General features: G+C 47.2%; 1 protein-coding gene across 1 annotated transcript in view; it reads left to right on the forward strand.

The window, feature by feature from the left end:
• KCNB1 (potassium voltage-gated channel subfamily B member 1) overlaps positions 1 to 1,309 on the forward strand; it is a 127,413-nt gene extending 126,104 nt beyond the window's left edge. Inside the window, exon 4 of the transcript XR_004032950.1 lies at positions 1,273 to 1,309. The gene's annotated coding sequence lies outside the window, so the exon portion shown is untranslated. The remainder of the gene's footprint in view (positions 1 to 1,272) is intronic.
• The last annotated feature ends 11,210 nt before the right edge of the window (positions 1,310 to 12,519 follow it).

A 12,519-nucleotide genomic window follows, 5' to 3' on the forward strand; every position in this document is an offset into this window, starting at 1 on the left:
TTCAAGACTCCGGAGCTCTGCCCCCCAGGAGTTTTCAGCATGGGGTAGCATTTCATGAACTGTGTATCAGGACCCACTGGGGCAGCAGCTCTCAAACTCTGTGTGTCGTGGACCCTCTCACAAGTCCAGTGAAACCCACAGACCCCCTTCTCAGACTCAGAATAATATTTAAATGCCAATACATAAGGAGTTTTTTTTCCTTGCGCTCTTTTTTTCTTTCTTTCTTTCTTTTTTAAAGATACAGGGTCTCACTCTGTCACCCAGGCAGGAGTGCAGTGGCATGATCATGGCTCACTGCAGTCTCGATCTTTCTGGCTCAAGCGATCCTCCCACCTCAGCCTCCCAGGTAGCAGGGACTACAGGGGCTTGCCACCACACCCAGTTATTTTTTAAAAGACGGGGGTCTTGCCGGGCGCGGTGGCTCACGCTTGTAATCCCAGCACTTTGGGAGGCCGAGGCAGGCGGATCGTGAGGTCAGGAGATCGAGACCACGGTGAAACCCCGTCTCTACTAAAAATACAAAAAATTAGCTGGGCGTGGTGGCAGGCGCCTGTAGTCCCAGCTACTCGGAGAGGCTGAGGCAGGAGAATGGCAGGAGGCGTGAGCTTGCAGTGAACCCAAGCTCCTCGTGAACCCAGGAGGCGGAGCTTGCAGTGAGCCGAGATTGCGCCACTGCACTCCAGCCTGGGCGACAGAGCGAGACTCCGTCTCAAAAAAAAAAAAAAAAAAAAAAAAAAAGACGGGGGTCTCTTATTATTTTTTGTAGAAACAGGGTCTCACTATGTTGCCCAAGCTGCTCTCCGAACTCCTGGCCTCAAGCGATTTTCCTGCCTCGGCCTCCCAAGTGCTGGGATTATGGGTGTGAGCCACTGCACTTGGCCAAATACATAGGTTTACAAAGCAAACCTACTGAAATGCAATTATCAAAATATTTTAGATGTGTGATGTAGTAATACAAGTGCTTCTTTATTAACAAATTAAATAACAAGATCGGGCCAGGCCTGGTGCTCACACCTGTAATCCTAGCACTTTGGGAGGCTGAGGCAGGAGGATCACTTGAGGCCAGGAATTCAAGCCCCCAGTGAGCTATGACTGAGCCACTGAACTCCAGCCTGGATGACAGAGTGAGACCCTGTCTCAAATAAATAAAAAGATCTAGCACTAAGTATAATAACGACCACAATTTTGAGGTAGTGAAGATCATAAATGTTATTTTGAGACATCTGCAACAACCATAATGAGATACAAAACAATCTGTGATTTTTCTTCTAGAGACAAGATCTTACTCTGTCACTCCAGCTGAAGTGCAATGGCGTGATCATAGTTCACTGCAGCCTTGAACTCCTGGGCTCAAGCAATCCTCCCACCTCAGCCTCCTGAGTAGCTGGGACTGCAGGTGCATGCCACCACTCCCAGCCTGTGATTTTTGTGTGTGTGACAATGTCACTGAAACATATTACTATGATTTGTTGCCTGTATTCATACCTAAAGGAAGTGCTGGATTTCAACTAGAGGTCAGTGAAAATCAAATTATATCGTTTTGTTGTATACAAGTTTGTAGACCCAGATTATGAACTCCTGCATTTGGGGGTTTAGACATATTTAATGGGTCATGACTAGCAATTTTGTAATGAAAGAATAAAATAGACTGGAGTAGAATAAACTAGAATCGAATCAAAGTCAGCATGCATTGCTCATAAAAGGTAAGTACAGATTCATGAAATTTTCATGTCAATTGTGTGTGTGTGTGTGTGTGTGTGTGTGTGTTATAGGTCATGCTGCAAAATATACTTCTTCCTGCAACTTAACAGTCAAAAATATCTGAAACACAATGGTGTACAGGCACACAGGCCCAGCTCAGCCACTGCCACATTGCAGGCATCCGCAAACACCCCTGTCCTTCCCTCTGATCCCTGTCAGCCTTGGCTTGGTCCCTGTCTGCTCTCCTGCCCACACGCAAGTATGCACATCAGATTCAGGCTTATAAAAGGCCACGTTGTCTGTGACTGCACAGCTTTCCCCCCTCCTTGGGGAGAGGAGCAGGTGTGGCAATGCCCATGTCCTGAGCTCATCGCCTGTTTGAGGACCTGTCCCTCCTGATGACCACATGGCCCCGCAGCAAATATTAGGAGAGCCAGCTGGTGGCATGTCTGAAGGTGCCAGGCTGCAAACGGTTGGGGCTAATGAAACCACCTCTGATGAGACACTGTAGGGAACTAAGGCAGGGCAGATGTTTCTGTGCTTTTCTGTACATGTATGCATTCTTATTCCCAATCCTAGCTATTGAAGGGGATAGCCTGGGAGAGGAACATGAATCACAAGAACAAACTTCTAACGGAATCTACTCTCCAGTCTCCCGAGTGCAAAGGAGTTTGACACTCTGCAGATAGGAGGTGAAGGAACTAATGATTCCATTCAGATGTGTGGGCAATTCACTCTGTACTAATAAGCAGGAAATTGGTAAAGGGAAAAGATAAGCTTTGTGTCAGGGGTGGGCGTGGGGGATGGGGAGTCAAGCTGCAGCTCAGCCTAGTGGTTCAGAATAGAAACTTTGGGGTCTGAAACATCTGAGTTCAGATCCTGGCTACCCCACTTCTTCAGTGTGTGATTTAGGCCCAGTCATTTTCTCTCTCAGGACCTTGATTTTCTAGTCTGTCAAATGGGGAAATAATAGCATCTACCTCAAAGGGCTGCTGCTGAGGCTTCGATGGAAGGATATGAAATGCTTATGAACAGGCATTGAGTGAGTGTTCAATAACGGTAGCTCTCATCCTAACCATCTCTATTATCCCACTGCAGCCTGGGCCCTAGCTATGTTCCTTAATGGGGATCTATGCCAGGCACGGTGGCTCACACCTGTAATCCCAGCACTTTGGGGGGCCGAGGCGGGTAGATCACCTGAGGTCAGGAGTTCGAGACCAGCCTGGCCAACATGGTGAAACCCGTCTCTACTAATAATACAAAAATTAGCCAGACATGGTGGCACACGCCTGTAATCCCAGCTACTTGGGAGGCTGAGGCAGGAGAATCGCTTGAACCTGGGAGGCAGAGGTTGCAGTAAGCCGAGATCGTGCCATTGCACTCCAGCCTGGGTGACAAGAGCAAGACTCCGTCTCAAAAAAAGGGGGGAGCGGGGAATCTATTGTTCAGGCTCAGCATCTCACAGTGCCAGAAATAACAAAGAACATATAATCAAACCAGTTAACATTTACTCAGCATCTACTGGGTGCCAGACACTGCTCCAAGCACTAATTAGCATTTGCTAATTTCTTAGCAACAACCCTATGAAATACAACCTATGAAGTCATCATCAAAGGAGTCATCATGAAATTATCATCATCAATGACACTGTGAAATTACTGCAATATTTAGTTTACAGATGAAGAACTGTATTCATTACCTATCACTGTGCAACAAATGATCCCAACACTTAGAAGCTTAAAACAACAATCGTCACTTACATTTCACACAGTTTCTGTGGCTCAGGTATTTGAGAGTGGCTTAGCTGGATGGTTCCTGTATAGACTCTCTGTGAAGTTGCAGTCAAGACAGATGTCAGCCAGGGCCAGGCACAGTGGCTCATGCCTGTAATCCCAGCACTTTGGGAGGCTGAGGCAGGAGGATCACTTGAGGCCAGGAGTTTGAGACCAACCTGGGCAACATAGTGAGACCCCGTCTCTACAAAAATAAAAACAAAAATAGCCAGGCATGGTGGTACATGCCTGGAGTCCCAGCTACTTGGAAGGCAGAGGTGTGAAGATGGCTTGAGCCCAGGAGTTCAAGGCTGCAGCGAGCTATGATTGTGCCACTGCACTCCAGCTTGGGCAACACAGCAAGATCCCATCTCTTTAAAAAAAAAAAATGTCAGCCAGGGCTGACATCCTTTGGGGGCTTACTGGGCTGCAGGGTCTGCCTCTAAGATGGCTCCCTCACATGTTGGCATATTGATGTGGAGCTACTGGCAGGAGGCCTCAATTCTTCAGCACATGAATCTCTCCACAGAGTTTCTTGAGTGTCCTTACAACGTAGGTGCTGGCTTCCCCCAGAATGAGTGATCCAAGAGAAAGAGAGAAGCCATAATGTCTTTTTTCCCCCAAATATTTTTATCGCAGTAAAATACACATAACATAAAATTTACCATTTTAACCATTTTTAACTGTACACTCATATGATATTGCGTATGTTGACTCTTTTGTGCAATGAGCAGCACCATCTATTTCCAGAACTTTTTTATCTTCCCAAACTGAAACTTCATACCCATTAAATAGTAACTCTCTACTCCTCCTCCCAGCCCCTGGCAACCACCTCTCCATTTTCTATGAACTTGATTATTCTGGGTATCTCATATAAATGGAATCATATAATATGTAACCTTTCGTGTCTGGCTTATTTCACGGAGCACAATGTCCTCCAAGTTCATCTATGTTGTAGCATACTCCAGAATGTCCTTGTGAAGCGGCAGTCAAGAAAGACAGCAGCCACGGCCAGGCGCCGTGGCTCATGCCTGTAATCCCATCACTTTGGGAGGCTGAGGCAGGAGGATCACTTGAGGCCAGGAGTCTGAGACCAACCTGGGCAACATAGTGAGACCCTGTCTCTACAAAAATAAAAATAAAAATAGCCGGGCATGGTGGTACACTCCTGGAGTCCCAGCTACTTTGAAGGCTGAGGTGGGAGGATGGCTTGAGCACAGGAGCTGAATAATATTCCATTGTTAGAATATCCTTTATTATCTAGCTGTGGAAGTCACACACACTGTCACTTCCAAAATACCCTGTTGGTCCCACAGGTCAGCCCTATTCACTGCCAAAGAGGGCCACACAAAAGAGTGAGTGCCGGAAGGTGGAAGTCATTGGAGCCATCTTGGAGCCCAGCTATCACAGAGCAAAGGCCCGAGAGGTTTTGTGATTTACCTAAGGTCGTGCAGCAAGCCAGGGACAGCCCCAGGATTTGAGCCCAGATTGCATAACACCAGTGTGACGTGTGACCACCCTACTGTAGGTGATAACTACAGAGATATCACCACCCCTCTGTCCACACCTCGGCATGGCTTCCGCCGGTAAGGGAAGAGGTACCTGGAGAAGTGGAGACCCCCTGGACAGGTCAGAAGGCCTGGAGTAGAGTCTCAATTCTTTTGTTTGTTTGTTTGTTTGTGATAGAGTCTCGCTGTGTCACCCAGGCTGGAGTGCAGTCGCGCGATCTCAGCTCACTGCAACCTCCAACACCCAGGTTCATGTGATTCTCCTGCCTTAGCTTCCCAAGTAGCTGGGACTATAGATGCACGCCACCACGCCTAGCTAACTGTTGTATTTTTTATTTTAGTAGAAACAGGGTCTCACCATGTTGCCCAGGCTGGTCTCAAACTCCTGGGCTCAAGTGATCTACCTGCCTCAGCCTCTCAAAGTACTGAGATTATAGGTGTGGGCCACTGCACCCAGTGAAGTCTCAGTTCTGACACTAATTCACCATGTGACCTTGGGCAAGGCACAGCCCATCTCCAGTCCTCAGTTTTTTTTGTTGTCAGGCAGAGGCAATAATAGCTACTTCCCACATTTGAGGTAAATAAAGAGAATGAATGCATCGTATAAAGCTTAGTCCACAGACTGATATGCAGAAATAATACATTAACTTCTTCTACGTTTTTAAAAAAAATTTTTTTAACTCGGTAATAATTTCACGTGGTGCCCAATGGGAAAGGTATAAAAGGATCTGCAAAGAAAATCTCCTTTTTTTTTTTTCTTTGAGACAGGGTCTCTGTCACCCAGGCTGGAGTGCAGTGGTGCAACTACAGCTCATTGCAGCCTCAAACTCTCAGGCTCAGGTGATCCTCCAACCTCAGCCTCCTAGGTAGCTGGGAATACAGGCATGCACTACCAGATCCAGCTAATTTTGAAGGGCTTTTTTGTAGAGACAGGGTTTGGCCATGTCGTCCAGGCTGGTCTCGAACTCTTGGACTCAGTTCAAGGGATCCACTCGCCTCAGCCTCCCAAAGTGCTGGGATTACAGGTGTGAGCCACTGCTCCTGGCCTGAAAATTTCCCTCTTACCCCATCCTTTGGCCACCCAGTTTCCCTCTGCAGAGGCAACCACTGCTCCCAATGTCTTGTTGAAATATCACGTTTATTTCCTTAAAACAACCTAATTTCCAAGGACCTGCTGAGCTGGAGATAATGTAAGCTTAGCCCTTCTTGGGGCAGAGGAGCCTGGATCTCACCTGGCATCAAGGCAAGGATGGTGGAGGGGGCAGGCACTTCTAGTTATCCATTATCTAGCCACGTTAGTGACTTTGGAGATGCCCCTTGTTCCAGGCATGTAGAATTCTCAGAGCCAAGTAAAGAGAGGAGCCGAAACCTGAGCGCTACATTACTCCAGTAAGTCCAGGGTGTTGGTCCTCAAAGCATTAAAGAGAACCTCAAAATTGCAAGCATGAAACTCCCCAACAATGATGGATGGTGCTGCCTCTCACTGGAATAATATGCATTACTTAAAATCTTAACTGTGGACAGCATGGAGATATTAAAAGTTCTTAAGCTATAATGTAAAATTAAAAATAAATAAATTCTAGACACAGCTAAGGTACTGCATCTTTCAGGAGGCTTTGCTCATCTTTTCTCCTATCAAAAGCTATTAGGTTGTGAAAAGAAATTGCAGTTCTTGCCATCACTTTCAATGGCAAGAACCGCAATTACTTTTGCACCAACCTAATAGGTCAGGTGCTTTTTCTGGGCTCCCACAGCCCCCAGAGCCTCCCCCAACACAGGTTTCACAGCACAAGGCTTTAACTACCAGTGGTTTCAGTAGCTTGTTAAACCAGCAGAGTGGGGAGCCGGATGGCCTGGCCACAATCTTGGCTCCTCTGTTTTCTAACTGTATGGCCTTGAGCAAGCTATTTCTCCTCTCTGTCCCTCATGAACTGGTACAAATAATAGTTCCGAGGGCTATAGTTAGGATTAAATGTGATGTCTCTTTGTGAAATCCTTGTCACACTCAATAAACGTTCGTTACTATGGTGTTTGCCTCTCTGCGCCAGACCACGAGTTCCATGCAGGCAACAATCTTGTCTTGTTTTGTTTTGTTTTTTTTTAATTGAGACAGAGTCTCACTGTAATGCCTAGGCTGGAGTGCGGTGGCACGATCTTGGCTCACTGTAACCTCCACCTTCCAGGTTCAAGCAATTCTTATGCCTCAGCCTCCTGAGTAGCTGGGATTACAGGCATATGCCACCACACCTGGCCAATTTTTGCATCCTTAGTAGAGACAGAGTTTCACCATGTTGAGCAGGCTGGTCTCAAACTCCTGACCTCAAGTGATCCACCCGCCTTGGCCTCCCAAATTGCTGGGATTACAGGTGTGAGCCACCGTGCCCTGCCTCTTGTCTTGTTCTTAGCTGTGTTCCCAGCACCCAGAATAGAGCCTGGCACCAGGCAGGCACTCTGAAAGGGTTTGCTGAATGAGTGCAGGCATTCATTCCACAAATATTTATTAAGGTGCTTAAGAAATCTGTCTCGCTGAGCCAGATCCTAGGGGTACAAACCTGAAGGAGACATGTAGTCTGTGCTCTAATGGGGTTTATACTCTCATGGGAAAGACAGCGAATAAATAAATAGGCAAATAAGTAAACAAGAAAATGCAAACTATTGCTCAGTGTGATGGAGAAAATGAAATGGGTGTGATACAGAGTAACTGGAGAGTGTTTCTCCAGATAGGCAATCAAGGAAGGCCTCCCTGAGGTGGTGACTGTGAGACAAGACATGGAAGGAGCTAGCCACGGGATGAGCTGGGAGAACAACTTTTCAGGTAGAGAGCATGGCAAGTGCAAAGGCCCTGAGGCAGGAATGCTCTCAGGAGGCTAGCCAGACTGAAGAAGGATGAGGGAGGAGAGTGGTGGGCAGGAGCAGGGAGGTTAGCAGAGGTCCATCACGCAGCCCCTTGTCAAGCAGGATAAGCAGACTGGAGTTCCCTCTGAGAGAGTGAGCAGCCATCAGGAAGGTTTCAGTGGGGGAGGGGTGCCAACACCTCCCTTGCATCCAAGAGCCCCCCACACAATGGGAACGGTCCCAGCCTAAATCTGGAGGCATCTGCTTCTCGAGGCAGCGTCTGAGCTCAGCCTGGAGGGCTGGGCCTAGGAGTTGCTGCCATCCATCCTTGTCTCTGCCACGTCTCAAGTCAGGCTAGAGTCCCCATTAATATAAATGAGGCCCTTTGCTGACTCGATTTCCAAATGAGTCCAGACGTTCAAGCTCTCTATTCCAGGAAATGTGAAATTTATGTAACAAAAATTAAAAGAGAAACCGGGGAAGCACCTCCTTAAGTGCCTGCCTCCGGGTAAGCGAGCCAGTTCTGTGTGTCTGGCAGAAGATGGATGAAGGTGCCATCAAGGGCTGCTGGGAGCCTGTGGCCATCGGGGAGGATGACAGCAGGGTAGCCGGGGAGCCCCCTGGGTCCCCTTTCTTCCCTCAAAGAGGGAGCCATGGTAGGAATGGAAAACCAACAATGCGTTCGCACTCATAAGCGGGAGCTAAGCTATGAGGATGCAAAGGCATAAGAATGATACAATGAACTTTGGGAACTTGGGGGGCAAGGTGGGAAGTGGGTGAGGGATGGAAAACTATAAATTGGGTTCAGTGTATACTGCTCTGGTGAAGTATATACCACCCGGGTGATGGGTGCACCAACATTTCAAAAATCACCACTAAAGATGTAACCAAATACCACCTACTCCCCAAAAACCTATGAAATTTTTAAAAAAATTTTCTTAAAAAAAAAAGAGAGCCATGGTAATAATAGTTTATGTTCATTGCTGCATGTCTAGCCCTGTTCTGAGTACTTTACTTACATGGATCATCTCATGACGGCATGATGGGGTAAGCACTACCATTTTTCCAGATGGGAAACTGAGGCTCATATTGGAGAAATGACTTGATCAAGGTCGCAGAGCAAAACAGTGGCCATAACAGGACTCGGGTCTATGTCACTAATACTCACACAAACCCTCTTGTCCAGAGCTCAGACCATGTGGAATGGCAGAAAGGCTCAGGAGTAGAGACCTGGGCTTGAATTCAAGCTCCAACTACCAACCTGCTGTGTGACCTTGGATAAGTCACCTCCCTCCCTGAGGATCAGTTCTTGTACAATCAGAGCCCCTTCCCCACGGGATTCATCTCTGAATTAAAGGAGATAATGTACAAAGATGCCAAGCACAGGACTTCAGCTTCTCTCTCAAACTGGCTTTTAAAAAGAAAAACAAGTATAAACTGATAGAACTGAAAAATCTTAGGGTAACTGACTTCAGGTGTGGCTGAATCCAGGGGCTCTAAAGATGTCATAAGGGATGAGTTTTTCCTCTCTCTCTCCATGTAGTAGACTCTCACTGGGAATTCCAGGGTTACAGAATTCTTACAGCTAGAAATCCTGATGGAAAGACAGCTCTTTTTCCCAACAGGGCAGCAAAAATCCCAGGATTCACTCTGATTGGACCAACTTGGGTTAGATACTCGTCCTATAACTAATCTCTAGAGCAAAAGGGATGGAGTATGCTGATTGGGTCACCTGGATCACACCCCCACCCCTGGAGTCAGCGGGAGGGGTACAGAAAGCCCAGGTGAAACCACTTAGCAGTAAAGGGAAGAGGGTAGGTTCCCTAAAGGAAAACTGGGGTGCTTTTACCAGAAAAATTGGGAGTGGCTGCCAGACCAGCACAAATGCCAGCTTATACTCTTGGCACATAGTAGGCCCTAAGCAAATGTCTGTTCAATGGAATGAGCAAATATCTACCCCCAGAGATGGTGGTAAGGATAAAATAAAATAATGTATGCAGAGTCCCTGGCGCACAGTCAGCACTCAATAAATCTTGTTTTAAAGGAACAAAATGTGTTCAGATTAGGTTTGGATTCTAGTCATGTGCTGATGAGCCCAGATGCTGGAAGGAGCCAGAAGGAGAGGCTTCCCTTGCCTCATCCCTGCCTCCCGCACATTCGTTGCCCAACTCCAAGGCAGGGCGAGGACCAGCATAAAGAGAGTGAGGCACTTGCCTCTGATGCAAATGTAAGATGCACCCAAAAACTGAGTAATCAAGAGAAATAATATCTTAATGCAATATTTTTTAAAAATCAATACTCAAGCAAAAGTCCATGAGGAATGAAATATCAACATCTTAAAGACATTCATATACACATATTTGCATATCATTATATTTAAATATCCAGACACATACACATATGAACATTTTCACAGACATTTTACATGGATTTATTTATATATATGCTCAGGGTCACTGTGCTGCACAACTCCAGGAGGTCCCATTTCATTGCAATCAGTGTGAATGCCACTCCCTGAATTGTGCAGGCACAGCCTCTGTAACTGAACACAGCAGCTCTGTACATGAACAAACATGTATGTGCATTGCCACCCATGTGGACAGGCATAACCACCTATATGCCACCAATGTGTGCCACATAACATCACACACACAGACGTGCCAAGAGATATGACTACACGATACAGTCACATACATGTTCATGCTCCTGCCTCAGGGCCTTTGCGCTTGCTGTTCCCTCTGCCTGGAATGCTCTTGCAAATAACCTGTGACTCCCTCTTTTACCTCCTTCAAGTTGTACTCAAAGGTTACTCTCTCAGTGAGGCCTTCCCTGACACACTCACATCCCCCTGCATCAATTTTTCTAAAATTGCAACAGCTCCCCTACAGTTGGAATCCCCCAGCCCTGCTTTCTTTTTCTTCTTATTGTCATCTGATATAATATCTATTTTCCTTTTTGTCATATTTAATGTCTATCTATCCCCACTAGAATGTTAGCTCTACTCTACCAGGGATTTTTGTTTGCTTTGTTCACTGCTGTGGTCTCAGCCTCTAGAACAATACCTGGCACGCAGTAGGTGCTCAATAAGTATTTGTTGAATGAATGAAAAAAGCCAGGGAAGTGGGGATCCCTGAGGATGATTGAGACCAAATTTCCCACCATCCCAGCAAGAAGGCAACCTAGAGTCAGATGTAGATTGATGTCAAGAATTAAGGCACAATGCAAGGTGCATTGTAAGTGCTGTGAGAGTAGTATCTCATTTAATCCTCGTAACAGTCCTATGAGGTACTACTATCCACCTCATTTTACATTAGAGGGAACTAAGGAGCCGAGAGATTAACTCATTTGCCCAAAATGCCACGGCACAGAAGAGGCAAAGCTGAGACTCAAACCCAGGCAGCCTGGCTCCACACAGCCCAGACACTACACACACACACACACACACACACACACACACACACTTAGGTAGCATCACCAGGCCCTCCCAGCCTTCAGGCAACTCTCAGAAATGAGAACTCCCAGCCGGGCACGGTGGCTAATACCTGTAATCTCAGCACTTTGGGAGGCTGAGGTAGTCAGATCACTTGAGTTCAAGAGTTCCAGACCAGCCTGGGCAACATGGTGAAACCCCATCTCTACTACAACTACAAAAATTAGCCAGGCATGGTAGCGCACGCCTATAAGCTCAGCTACTCAGGAGACTGAGGCAGGAGAATCACTTGAACCCAGGAGGCAGAGGTTGCAGTGAGCCGAGATCGCACCACTGCACTCCAGCTTTGGCGACAGAGCGAGACTCCATCTCAAAAAAAAAAAAAAAAACCAGAAATGAGAACTGCCTCCCCCAGACTGAGTGTTTAGGGTCCCCCTGTTTCCCAGCCCCCACTCCATTGTCCCCACTGCTTCCCAGCCAAGAGCAAACCTGCGTCCCTGGTGACGCAGGAAGCTGTAGGCTGTCCGGTTGTCATGGCGACAGCCGCTAGCCCCTGTAAACAGTCTCGCCTCCTGGCTGCCTGGGTGAATCGCTCTCACCACCCTCAGACGCTGTGCCCTGGGCCTTGCTGCACACTTGACCCGTTCTGGGTGGCTGGGTGAGCCAAAGATCCAAATGTCCCTGCTGCTTCCCACCTGGGGGGGTTGGGGGGACAGGGGGTGTAGAAGCAGAAAACCTAGGTCCTCATCACCCTTTCTGCCCCTTCTGGGTTGTGCGACCTTGAGGAGTCCCTTCTCTTCTCCATGACTCAGGTCTCTTGTCCCTGCTTTACAGGGTGGTCATGAGGAGCTGATGAATTCTTTTCTTCCTTCCTTCATTCATTTAACAAATAATTATCAAATATCTACCATGTGCCAGGCAATGGCCTAAGTGCTAGGGATACAGCAGTGACCAAGGCAGACCTGGTCCTCTGGGAGATACACAACAAACCAGTTCTGGGAAGAAAATAATATAGGCGAATGTGTATGATGGGGGAAAGAAGACAGGGCTACTTTTCTTAGGCGATCAGGAAAAGCCTCCCTGAGGAAGTACCATTTGAGCTAGACCAAAATGAGAAGATGGCCAAGCAAAGCGATGGGAAAAGAAGTATTCTGGGAAGCAAGTGCAGCGTGTGCAAAGGCCCTGAGGCAGGGATGACTCAGCCTATTTATAGGACAGAAGGCTCTTCTCTCAAAATGATGCTAGGAGGGTGGGCCCAAGGTGTGAACTCTGG

This window comes from Nomascus leucogenys, chromosome 13 (assembly GCF_006542625.1).
Source record: "Nomascus leucogenys isolate Asia chromosome 13, Asia_NLE_v1, whole genome shotgun sequence".
In the NCBI taxonomy this organism is placed as follows: Eukaryota; Metazoa; Chordata; class Mammalia; order Primates; family Hylobatidae; genus Nomascus; species Nomascus leucogenys.